Source organism: Tenrec ecaudatus, chromosome 7 (assembly GCF_050624435.1).
Source record: "Tenrec ecaudatus isolate mTenEca1 chromosome 7, mTenEca1.hap1, whole genome shotgun sequence".
Classification (NCBI taxonomy): domain Eukaryota; kingdom Metazoa; phylum Chordata; class Mammalia; order Afrosoricida; family Tenrecidae; genus Tenrec; species Tenrec ecaudatus.
This window is the reverse complement of record NC_134536.1, coordinates 39,796,916-39,808,100: the sequence shown is the minus strand read 5'-3', so window position 1 is coordinate 39,808,100 and position 11,185 is coordinate 39,796,916.

Below are 11,185 nucleotides of genomic sequence, written 5' to 3'. Positions count from 1 at the left end.
GTGAGTCTTTTTTCCTGTGAACATAGATGCTATTCACTATTAGGTATCAAGTTTTTAATATATGGCCAGAATCACAATACATCAGAACTGGAAAGGAACTTGGAAAGGATCCCCAATTTTTAGAAAATTGTCATTTTATTAAGGATGAGAGTTTTTCTGAAGTTAAGTGCCCGCTCAAAGTCTACAGGCCAGCACAGGTCCCCCCAGAGCACCATCCTTCCCTGGACACAGCTCAAGCCACTCTTACAAGACGATTCTGAACCTGCTCCCCGCAAAGTGAGGGGAGTCTTCCAGGTGTGTGCCATCGTCGGCTTTTTAAGTCCACCCCGTCTTAGAACAATGGGAACCGCTGAGAGGCTGAAAAGAAAGATGAGAACATTTGGACCGATTGCTTTCTTTTCATCTCTTTCTTAATTTATTTCCTAGCTTCTGATCTAGAAACACCCCTTGGATAAGTTCCAAGTATGAGGGTGCTTGAAAAAAGATGCACGGAAATGGAATTAAAAAATAATGAGATTTTCTATGCACTTTTTTAAAAGCACTGTTGTGTTTTACTGCCTGTCTCTAGAGCCCTGATTTTTGTGCTATATTATGGTCTGTTCAATAGTAACAACATCTGTAGCTGCTACAAAAGAAACAATATAAGACAGATACCTTTGACCACAATAGCATTTATTAATATCTTTTATGAATTTCAACTATACGCTTTTATTGGGTTAGGATGCTTCACTTAAAAACATAAAGATTATGAGGCTTAATTTTGTCTACAAAATCAATTCCATATATTCTTTGTTACACTTGCTCCCTACCTGGAAAATAACACTGGCAGTAATCCAAATGCTTTAAAAGGGTGTTGAAAAGAGAATCCTGAAGAAGTTTGGAGATTATTTTGTTTGCTTGTTTATATTGTTTTTCATTTCCAAGTTGGTGGAATCACTTGGCTGCTTTTTCCAAATATTAACAAACAATTCGCCCGTAGACAGATGCAATCTGAAAGGGTTACTTTGGTCATCTATACTTGCTCGGTGATGACCACTTTTCCTTATTGTCAAGGGAGCTCAACCTGTGACTTTAGATTATTGTTTCTCAACCTGTGGGTCGCGACTCCTTGGGGGGGTGGGGTGCAAATGACCTTTTCACAGGGGTTGTCCGATTCATAACAGTAACAAAATTATAGTTAGGAAGTAGCAATGAAAATAATTTTATGGTTGGGGGTTCACCACAACATAAGGAAATGTATTAAAGGGCCACAACATTAGGAAGATTGAGAACCACTGCTCTAGATAAAGTGGAATTTAGCTATGAATGAGGCCTGTTTAGGGGGCAGGGAGGAAGGGGAACAAATGAGGAGCTGATACCAAGGACTCAAGTAGAAAGCAAATGTTTGAGAATGATGATGGCAACAAATGTACAAATGCGCTTTACACATGAATGGACTGATGTATGGATTGGGTTAAGGATTGTACAAGGCCCCAATAAAATGCTTAAAAAAAATAAAGTAAAGCGGTTATGAAATCACTACTAAAAAAAGAGGGCTGTTTGAATATTGAATTAAAATTCCATAACTAACACAATGACAGCTAGATATTCTTCACAGATAACTAAATATCAGACTCTGGGAAAATCATAGCATCGCTTATCAGCAAATCACACACACACAATGAAAATTATTGAAAAAAATCACAACTAAAGTGAAGTATGTGTCCTGTGATTGCACTTTGACTTGGTGCTTTACTTATTTTGAGTATTTTAACGGACAGAGATCAATAGGGCGAGCTCCCCTGAAGAGGTGCCGTCCTGCCGGCCTCACCCATGGGAACACTGCACACAACAGAAGGAAACACTGACTGGTCCTGCGCCATCCTCACCAGTGCCCCCATGCTTACGTGAATTGTTGCAGCTACTGTGCCCCTCCATTGAGGGCCTTCCTCTCTTTCCTGCCCCTCTACTTCACCAAGCATGATGTCCTTCTCCAGGGAGAGACATCTCCTGACAACCGGTCCAAAATATGTAAGATGAAGTCTTGTCATCCTTGCCTCTCAGAAGCACATTTGTGCGTCCTTTTGGCAGTCCTTTCAGGATTCTTCACCAGCCCCACGATTCAAATGCATCCACACTTCCTCGGTTTTCCTTATCCAAGGTCCAACTTCCACATGCATATGAGGCAACTGAAAATACCATGGCTTGGGTCAGATTCACTTTAATCCTCAAAGTAACCCCTACAGGAAGAGGTTTAATGGGCTCTAAAAAATTCCCACTGCCATCGTGTCAATTTTGACTCATAATGACCCTCTAGGACAGAATTGGAAATGCCCTGTGGGTTTCCAAGACTGTATTTACTGGAGTAGAAACCTCATCTTTCTCCTGCAGAGTGGCTGGTGGTTTGGAACTGTTGACATGGTAATTAGAAGCCCAGTGCTTAGTCCACTATGCCACCCAGGGCTCCCTTTCTGGGATCAGAAGTCTAAAATCTAGGTGTGTTTCTCATTAGTCTAAAAAGAAGGTTGCTTTTCTGCTGAAGATCCCAGGGAAGTATCTATTTTCTTGTCCTTTTGTGGTCGTTTCTAATGGCGACATACGTGGAACAAGGGACGTCATTGCTCCTGTCAGGTGGAGGACCTGCACACACATCAGGAGGGATGAGTCAATCAGGGCACAGTGAAGCACCGGTGAAACACACAATATTCCTCTGGCCAGTGTTTTGGTGACAACTTTGTGGCCTTCCTAGACATCACATACTATATATCCAGGAGTGCTGTGAGGGCACCCCACTATCTTCATGCAAAAACAGAAATGGAGCAAAGATCGATCATGACATTTGCCCCATGAACTTTTGAAGATTCCTTATAATTAAATCCTCACTTTGGTTCATTCCAGAAGTCATATTTTGATGCCAATTGAATTATGAAAATAAAATGCTTTTGAATTTTAGAGCTTTTAGGCTTTTGGAATTGCAAACAGGGGGATTGAAGACCTGTATTATCATTACCCCCATTTTAAAAATGAGAAAACGACTTCAGATGAATTAATGGTCTTGGTTTTCACACCCTCCTGGTGTCAGAGCAGACTGCTCACCAACGTCTCTGCCTTCTGCTCTGCCTCTGTGGTAGTTTCAGAATTCAGTGCAGAGACACTAAAGAGATACTCTGTGAAGTGACCTACCCTTTCCTCCAACCACCACCAGCTGTTCATCTTAAGTAGTTTTACTGTTGCTATGGGTTGTTGTTTCCCATAGCAACCACTAGCATCTAGATGATAAGGGGGTTTGAAGGAAGGCAGCGGCAGGCCGACAGCTGCCCTGGAATTCTAATACTGACAGGAAGACTGATTCTCAGCTTTAGGTGAACTGGTGACTGGTCCATAAGCCACTTCCTAAGGAGAATCCAAAAAGAACTCCTGGGATATTTATAAAACATTGTTCAAGGCTCGCTGTGTGTTAGGTACTGGTGATGGGATAAAGTGTATGAGGTCAGCGGAGGCACAGGCGTGGGGCGGGACTGTCTGGGGATGTCAGAAAAGGTTCCCAATAAAAGGATATTTTATCTGTTTCTAAAGGACAGGTTGTTTTAGAGACAGAGGCAGTGCCTGGAATGGCTGCTCCAAATCAACTTTTAATGTTTGTTTCTGTCAAGGTGAGTGACCCGGCAAGGAGTTACTTGAAAACAACCGTAAGAAAGATGTAGGGAGCAACTCTCTCTCTTTTTTTGATCTTCAAATTTTTATTGTGAATTAAGTAGAAGTTCATATCTCAGAACCTCGCTTTTGCACTCAGCGCCTAAACAACTTGGCCCGTAGCTTGGACCTCTGAGCATGTGTAATGGACACCCCAATCCCTAAGCTAAACTACCTAACATATCTTGCCTCAGTAGTGGGACAGAAACCAGGCCTATCCCAGTCACTGCTTTGGGTTTACCTAAAATACAAACTAAACCCAGTCTCACCCAGTCAAGCCTGGCTCAGAGCAGACAGACGAGAACTTCCACCATGGTCCCTAAGACTTCCAAGGCTGTGATCTTTACGGACGGTGCCTGTCACGTCTTTCTCCCACACTAAACATTTCAATAGCAGCTGGGTTCTTCATCACTGTATTCCTTTTGGGCTCTGTGTTACTCTGGGTAAACTAGAGAAACAAGTCCATAGACACTCATATGTGTGTAAGGAAGAGGTTTATATACAAGAGCAATTGAACATTGAGTAAAGCATCCCAGCCCAGTCCAGATCAAGTCCATACGTTTGATATTAATCATATGTCCAAGATTAATCAGACTCACGAAATATATGCAATGATGCCGAATGCAGGAAGATCACAGGCCAGTGGGTTGGGAGTCTTACAGATCCAGTGGCCTTGTAAGCATTTCAGTGCTGGCAGGGTTTTCCATGTGACTTCTCTGGCTCCATAGGTCTGGCTCCATCAGCCTTGTTCCATGTGTCTTCTCCACAGGGATGTCTCTCAGGGAGTGAGCCGAGAGAGAAAAGTGTCTCCCACCTCCAAGGAGGAAAATGCAGGAGATCCCAGAATTCTCAGAAGGCCATGCCCACACAGAGACCTCATTCATAATATCTTGATTGATAGGCCAAATTCCATCCCTTCACTCGTAATCCTCTCAAATTGTCCAGATTATGTAACTGCCGCAGACTCCTGTTCTTACTTAACCAAACCAAGCCCAAATGCAAGATTCAGAAAAATGGCATGATTTCCAGTTAAGTTAGCTAAATGTGAGCATCACTGTTGTTGTTACTCTTAGGTGCCATCAAGTCAGTTGTGAACCGTAGTGACTCTAACACAACAGAATGAAACATGGGCGGGTCCTGCGCCTTCCCCACAATGGTTCCTTCGCCTGAGCCCATTGTTACAGCCACTGTCAATCATCTCCTTGAGAGCCACTCTATCTCTATCTGTCGCTATTCCTCCACTCTACCAAACAGGCTGCCCTTCTCCATGGTCTCTCCTGACAACATGTCCAAAGTATGTAAGACCACATCTCTCCATCTTGCCTCTAAGAAAAACTCTGGCTGTACTTCTTCCAAGACAGATCGGTTTTTCCTTGTGGCAGTCTGTGGTATTTTCAATATTCCTCTCCAGCACCACAACTCAAACGCATCGATTCTGCTTCGGTCTTCTCCATTCAATGTCCTACTTTCACATGCATGTTAGACAATAGGAAAGACCATGGCTTAGTCCTCAAAGTAACCCCATTGCTTTTCAATTCTCTAAAAAGATCTTATGCAGCAGATTTACCCAGTGCAATGCATCCTTTGATCTCTTGACTGCTGTTTCTATGAGTATTGATTGTGGATCCAATAAGACAAACCCCTTGACAACTTCAAGCGTTCCCCCATTATCTTGATGTTACCTATTGGTCCAGTTGTGGGGATTTGGGTCTTCTTTACATTGAGTTGCAATCTATACTGAAGGCTGCAATCCTTGATCTTCATCAGCAAGTGTTTCAAGTCTTCCTCACTTTCAGCAAGCCAGGTGCGTCGTCTGCATATCTCAGATTGTTAATAAGTCTTCCTCCAATCCAGCTTCTCTGATTATTTATTCAGCATACAGATTGAATAAGTATGATGCGAGGAGAAAACTCTTCTGATTTTAAACCACACAATATTATGTTTGCACATCTGCCTCATAATCAGTTTACAAGAGCTGCACAATGAATCATTCTGAAATTCAGGCGGGATAAACTCAAAGTTCTGTTTGGGCTTTTGTTCCACAGTCAACCCTCGTCTGGTTTTAGCTACTGATATTAAACTTCTTCAGTGTATCTTTCCACAGATGTAGTCAATCTGATTTCTGTATATTCCATCTGGAGAAGTTCTGTGTATAGTTGCTTTTTGTGTGTGAAAAATGCTATTTGCTTGAAAAAGTAGTTGACTTTACAAACTTTTATCATGCTTCCTCCAGCTTAATTTCTATCACAAAGTTCATAGTTTCCAACTATTGATCCCTGCTCTTTGTTTCCAACTTTTGTGTTCCAATTGCCAATAATTATCAGTACATCTTAATCTCATGCTTGACCAATTTCAGACTGAATTCGTTGGTAGAATTGTTCAATTTCTTCATAACTAGTTTGTGTAGTTCATGCATATAATTGACTAATATTTGTACTGATTAGATTTCCTTGAAGGCAGATAGATATAATCCTATCACATACAGCCTGGTACTTCATGATTGATTTTGCAATGTCATTTTTGATAAGAAATGTCACACCATTCCTCTTGATTGTGTTATTCCCAATGTGGTGAAATAACACATGATCTTCTGATTCCAAATGGCCAGGACCAGCCCATTTCAGCTCACGAATGGCTGGCATGTTGATCTTGATGTGTTGCATTTCACTTTTGACAAGTTCTACTTTTCCTAGATGCGCACATCACGTGTTCCCAGTTCCGATCACCAGCAGAGTTTTGCAGTTGTTCTACTTTATCTTAGGTCGTGCCCCGTCAGCAAGTGAAGATCCAAACGGTTCCATCCCCACAGGCTTCACTGGACTCAAGGCCCTGTGGTCCAGTCCATGCTGAGAAAGCAGCTCCTCCACGGTCACAGTACAAGTGTCCTCCGACCCAAGCAGCCCATCCTCCAGCACGGTCTCTGACAATGTCCTGCTTGCATTTATTAACCTTCGATATCTGATAATGTTTCAATGCCATGCAAAACGTTTTCAGGGGCTCCTTCCTCCTCCTTCCTTCTTCTTGGTCTGCTCTTAATCTGAATGCTGAACCTGTTCTTTTGGGTGAGCAGGCTGGCATGAGAATTATCAGTGGGAAAGCTCCCAGCATCAATCACAGCAACACCCCAGCCACCCGCAGTACGACAAATTGACGGACACTGAATGGGCAAGATTCATAAAAATGACAAAATTTCTAGTGAAGCTAGCTATATCCTAAACCCAAGTTTAGAAATCATTATAGATTCAAAAACAAAAAGAAAATCCTAACTATACAATGGCCAACCAGGTAAAATCCACAATGCCTCACCTCCAATAAAAAAATTAGTAGTGAGGGCAAGACGTAGGGGCAAAACTCCCCAAAGACTCCCAAACCAGATTAGTTGAAACACAATCAGAAATGACACATAGAGAAGACAGATTTACAAACCAGGGATGTTATAACATATTTCATTACATTCACTTTACATTGAAAATCATGCAGACTCCTTTCCCTTTCACAAACCCCACCTACTTTCAAGGATCACTGGGATTATTGTAATAGCTTCCCAGTCATCCCCTGAGCCACACTCAATCTTCTCTCACCTGTCTTCCATTTGGATGCCAAACTGATTCTCAATGTCCTACATGCACTGAGTACTTCATGTCTTGAGCTTCTCCCACTTGCTTCCTGGGCTGCAGATAAGCTAACCTCCTGGGTGGTCTTTAAACTCTCCAAGCATGCTTCCCTCCCAGAGGCTACATAATTGCAGATCTCTTGACATGCCTTTTTTTTTTCCTTTAATATAAAACCCCAAACCACTCACTGCCGTCTAGTCAAGAGTGACTCCTAGCAGCCCAGTAAGTCGCAGCCCGTCCTGCCCCTGTGTCTGTTTACAAGAGTAGAGAGCCTCATCTTTCTTCCCTGGAGTGGCTGGTGGGTTTGACCTTGTGGTTAGCAATCCAACACCTCACCACTACTCCACGAAGAAGGCACATGCTAATTAAAGTATATTGTGAAATGAATGGACTATCTGAACAAGCTGAAAATCGAACAACCACTCAAAATCATTTGTATGTTATGTTATTTTTATGAGTTATAAATTCCAAACAACTGATGTAAAAACCAGATGATTAAAAGAATTATGAATGAGATATGCTTCAATTATAATTCCTACCAATTGTGGAGACTGCTGCTAAGTCCCACTAGGTGGCAGTGTGGTAGTGATTTGCAGAGAAACACAGACAATGGAATATCCAGCGTTGTCTCTCAAGCCACAAGTTCCCTTCACCTCTGACATTTAGAAGTTTATAATAGAAAATGTTCGTGGAATAAACGGCAGAAAATCAAACAATGACTGTCATGTGAACAACCTTTGACATATCAAATATAATTGTTTTACAAGCAGGTACAATGAAGCATTTTATATATCAACAAAATCCAAGAGTAAAGGTTGCTGTCTGCTATGATCTTAAATTATATTTTGATGGTGAATGCTAGGTATGTATGAAATATAATCAGGTGAAAGAAGAAGAAGAAGACAATGAAATTCCCTTTTCCACATTGCAAAAGCCAAGCTCTCTGAGGCTCCCACAATGGGGTTTTTGGTCCCTGGCCCCGATAAGTAGTAGATTGCTAGCTGCAAGATCTTCCGTTCAAACTCACCAACTGCTCCACCAGAGAAAGTTGAGGCTCCATCCTCCTGTAAAGATTTACATCCTCAGAAGCCCTCTACGCGGAAGAGTTGACTCAATGGGCAGTTTTTGTTTGTTTGTTTGCTTTTCATTCCTACTTCTTCTCCACCAGTTCACATTCTCTGTTTTCTTTGAAGATACTTAGAGACAAATAGCTGCTAATTATCTGATCCTGCTCTATCTTTTCATTTGCATCTCTCCAGATAATGTACAAAGAAAGGTGGCAATCTATTATGTGAGACACCTTCCTTCTTCGTTCAGATCTCTCACATTGGCTCTGGCCAGCTGTGTAAACGTCCATAAGTTAAAAGGCCCCTCTGTGCTTCATTTTCTTTACCTGTAAAGTGGGGTGGGGTTCCCATGAGGATTCAATGAGTTAACACGTGAAAAGTGCTCAGATTCTAGCTTCTCCTGGCAAGCACCATGTTGAAGACCAACTAGTATAAGAAAGGAGCAGAAACTACGTGCTGTTTCCCTCTTGGTAGTGGGTTTCATGTGCTGGCTATGCAGTGCATGCTGAATAAAAAGTTAAGGTAATACATGAATGGCTGACGTGTACACAGGGGATGCGCAAGAGATGAATGAACAAAGAGAACTCCTCATTTGACGGTTTGGAGCATCTTTATGAACATAGTCATCTTGTATGATACAAAAAATGGAACAATCTAGGTAGAAGTAAAACTTTAAAACATGTTTTAACATTTTATATGGTTATTTAGATAAGCTATCATATATAAGGATGACAATTAAGAAAGATTTGTTGAATCTTGAAACATTGACTTTTAAAATTAGAGTTTAACTCTGAGATAAATGAATTCTTTTATTTTGGGATGAGAAACGTGGCTTATAGTTTCAATTTTTCTTTCTTTTTCAATTTTGGCTTACATCTGTGCTATATCGTTTCCAAATATGAGGCAATTTCTAGACTCATTGCCCTAATTCACTGTGTGCTTTCTTTGCCCTTGAAATTATTGCTGCTCTCTTGAAGAAAATAGTTTGAAACTCTTCTGATAAGGAAAGCTAGGTTCAAAAACAGACACATGATCTGTTAAAGTAAATTCCTAAACTCAAACCATCTGAGTGTGTTCCACAAAAGCAGCAGGAAATAAAATAAGCAACAGACACTGACATTTTGGAGAAAAGGTTTTTAAATCAGAAAAATGATCAACCAGATGAAATCAACTAATAATCTAGTTCCAATTTACACACAGAAAGGAATCCTTTCCTGGTACCTCCCAGAGTGAGGCTACCGTGGAAACTGGCCCAGGAGTCACAGGGCCTGGCGTTCTGTCTTGCTTGTGATTGTTTTGCATTATGATCTTGCAGCTTATACCTTAAATATCTTTCTTTCTCACCATATTAATTATCAGTGTAGCATTAAGTAAAATATATCAGGTCTGCGTCAGTCCTGGAGAACTGTTCGCAAATGACAAGAAGGACACGGAGTAAACACTTTGATGGTTACCAGGAGTCAAAGGGAAATGGTGCAATGGTAGAGAGTAGATCGGTGTTAACTCATGTGAAGCAAAAGATACTGTTCTGGAAGAAGCAGGTGGAGAGGACAAGGCAAGCTATTGGAAGGTTTGATAAGCTATTTAACTTATTGAATACAAAAATGATGATCTGGACTCTAATCCCCCACCTAATTCACAATTTAAAAGAGTTAGGAAGAAACAACATGTAGTGTTTTTTGCCTTTAAAAAAACCTCTTAACTGTGAGTTGGGTTAAAGTTGACAGAGTTGACCATCAATTTGACACTCAGCAGTTCAAACACATTTGTTTTATTTCCTTCATTGCAATCCCCTTAATGTAACATCACCTATCTTGTTACTTCCCTCTATTTTCTCTCTCACTCTTTCTCTTCCTTTCCTAACCCTTTGGAACTTTGTCCGTGGGTCAATGCTCCTACCTTGATCTCAACTTATCCCAAGGTATGTTCACTTCAATAGTGTTATATTTCCCCTTGTGGACCAATCCGTTGCTTGACTGAGAATGTAGCTCCAGGGCAAGTGTAGTTCCAGACTGGAAGGGTGACATAGGATCCTAGTCTCAGAGGATCTATCAGTCTCTATCCAACCAGAGAACCTCATCACTCTCATGGTTTTTAGTTGTGTTCCACATTTTCTCCCACTCTATCGAGGCCCTTCTCTCAGAGGCTTTCACAGTGATAGCTGGGCACCAGCCATCAAGTTCTCCTGCCCTCAGGGAGGGTCATGGAGCCTGGTGCTTCCGGGGTCTACTACGCCATTGGATTGTTTCCACGTGTCTTTCATTTTCACCTACCCTCTTTCCTCCAGAAGGGAGCGACTAGCAGTTTCTCCCTACAGGACCACTCATGCTTTCACAGCCCCAGTCGATGTAGATCATTGTCTTTGCAGACTATATTATAGCAGTTGACCTTGGTCGTGAGCCTCTAGGCCCAGGGACGCATTCCCTGGAGGTATTTGGTTATATCTACGAAGTTTTCATAACTTTGCCCCTGCATTGCCATGCTCTTCATAACTATACTTGTAGCGAAGGTAAATACCCTTGTACAAATATCCGGTCAAACCTATCGCTATCTGTGGGTGCCCTTCCACTTTCCCTCCCACAAACGTTCAGCTTTCATGTGGATCTGTGCATCTACTCATTAAAAAGCCCAACACACCAAACTCACTGCCATCAAGTCCATTTTGGCTCGGCATTAATCATATAACGATGTTTGCCTCTGATGCCTCTAATGCTTATATTCCTTCTGTGTCTTCACCTACTGCCATCATTTTTGGCCAGCATGCCTCTTACTGTGTAGTGTCTTCCCCTTCACCCTGAAATCTACCTGACTTCTCCATTTGGGGAAGGTACA